Source organism: Haliotis rubra, unplaced genomic scaffold (genome assembly GCF_003918875.1).
Source record: "Haliotis rubra isolate DU_JTF1 unplaced genomic scaffold, ASM391887v1 Scf331, whole genome shotgun sequence".
NCBI lineage: Eukaryota > Metazoa > Mollusca > Gastropoda > Lepetellida > Haliotidae > Haliotis > Haliotis rubra.
The window spans coordinates 889,924-892,075 of record NW_025767004.1 but is presented as its reverse complement, the minus strand read 5'-3'; the positions used below and the strand labels follow the sequence as shown (position 1 = coordinate 892,075).

Sequence of the window (2,152 nt, the reverse complement as noted above, 5' to 3'; positions counted from 1 at the left end):
GCAATCAAAACATTAAATGAATTTATAGTTATCCGTTTCTGCGTAGGGAAAAATCCCAACGGACGTTTCTTTTGCTGCTTAGTATACATAATCACTGAACATTGCAAGGATTATACATTATCACTGAAAAGTATACTAGAATTTTAGACATATTCCCTGAAATCACTACTTGTGTAGTTTGAGGTATATTTCTTCCAAAAAGATGGGAAATTATAGACTTTTGTATTAAGCAGGATAGAGACGTTTCTTTGCTACAATGATATCTTTATTCAACATAATAGATGTACATGATGTGCATAACGAAAAGTATGATGAACATCTTTGGAGAACATCAATTCAGTTTTTATTTTGACAAGACTGTGATGAGTGGCACCTTGAAATACATTTTACACAAGCCTTGTAGCATTTGTATATATTTCTCTGGCACCTCTTGACTGCAGCACAATTGCGCTTAGCAAGGCCTTGTCCACCACAGGCTGACCCAAACTGGACTGCTAAGCGCAAGGAGACCAGTTTTTCAGTAGACATATCCTCTAAGGTGTAGGGAGCTGTGGCGCACACATCAAATTGAAATTACGATAATATGTTCCAGATAAAACACCAGCTTTGACAGCAGTTGTGTATATGCCACTGTCATTAATGGGATCAGCCCTAATAGTAATAGTAATAGTCCGCTTATATGGCGCTCATATCCAGGCACATTGCCTGCTCATAGCGCTACGTACATTACTATCCCCGATCATAGGACACTATCGTACTTTCTGATACTCTTTCAACTCCCTGGGGATCATACAGCCATATTGCCTGTTAGGCGCAATGAACATTCACATTGCCAGCAAACCCTCACGGGTACCCATTTTACAGCTGGGTGAATTGAAACAAAATGAGGATCTAAGTATCTTGTCCAAGGATACTACGCAAATGTGCCCACCTCGGGACCCGAACATAGGTGCCTCCACCGGGAATCGAACCCGGGCCTTCAGCATGATAGGCTGACGCCTTACCACTGCACTATTGCGCTCTACCTCTGTCCACGGATGGGATGGGCACTATAACGTTGTCACCAACGTGAACTTCTGACAGAACTTTACTTCTTTTCACAATTCTCTCGGCTTTTTGCAACTGAGAGTCTACTGCCCTCTTCCTCTGGATACTGACCTGCTGACCTCTCTTTGGAACAGATCTGGAACGGCGGCTACAGCTGGTGGATCTATAACGGCTGCTTCAGCAAGTGGATCTGGTACTGGCATGGCTGCTTCTGCTGAGGGATCTGGAACAGCTACAGTAACTGGTGGCGGATCTGGTGCTGGCTGGTCTGAAGGAGGTGTCATGGCGATGATGGCATTGATGAGATCTTCTTCCGTCTTCAGTGTTGCAATCACCTCATCTGGGAGCTTGGAGGAATTTATTCCAGTTGGTGCATCTGATCCAGTAAAGGCAGCAAATCGTGTTTGCTTGATTCCGCTGTGGTAGCTGGAACTGAACAAACTTGGGTCCCATGGTCCAAGCAGTGGTGTTGTTGTCAGACATGCAGGCTGTTAACATGTCCTTCACATCACAGTTGACAGGCTCAACGGAACCTTAGGATTGGGGGTGACGTGGTTTACCATGTTTGATCTCGGTGCTAGGCCACATCTGTGACACCTCCTCAATGACAGCGGTAGTAAATTCTAAACCATTGTTACTCTGCAAGATGTCAACCAACTGATACGCTACTTCTTTGAGGTCAACGGTCGCAACACACATATCTTAGTGAGATGGTCCTGATAATGCATAATCCATTTGACACATGGATTGCATGTCAATCAAATCGACTTGTGCACGTTTTTGGTAACTTCTTTAAGCATATTGTCTCTACCACCAGCAATTCACTTATGGTCTTTTGATATTCATGTCTTGGAGTCATTACTCGCTTGTTGGTGTTGTACAATTCATACAGGTGACGTCTGAAACTCTCTCTCAGACTCCATTTTGGATATGAACCTTTCTTGGTGCGGGTGTTGTTATATGCTATTTCTTAATGAGATCAGTTCTAAAATGAGTTAATCTCAAATTTGCTCATCAGCAAAGCCATAGTTGGCCTTGTAGAATGCATAAACGTCTTACAATCACACTCCATAATCAGTAAGGAGGAATGTTTAATACAATTACC

General features: G+C 43.1%; 1 non-coding gene across 1 annotated transcript; it reads right to left on the bottom strand.

Moving 5' to 3' along the window:
- Positions 1-950: 950 nt before the first annotated feature.
- On the bottom strand, positions 951-1,018 carry Trnad-auc. The gene has a single exon. It is a non-coding gene; the product is annotated as a tRNA-Asp (tRNA).
- Between the last annotated feature and the right edge of the window lie 1,134 nt (positions 1,019-2,152).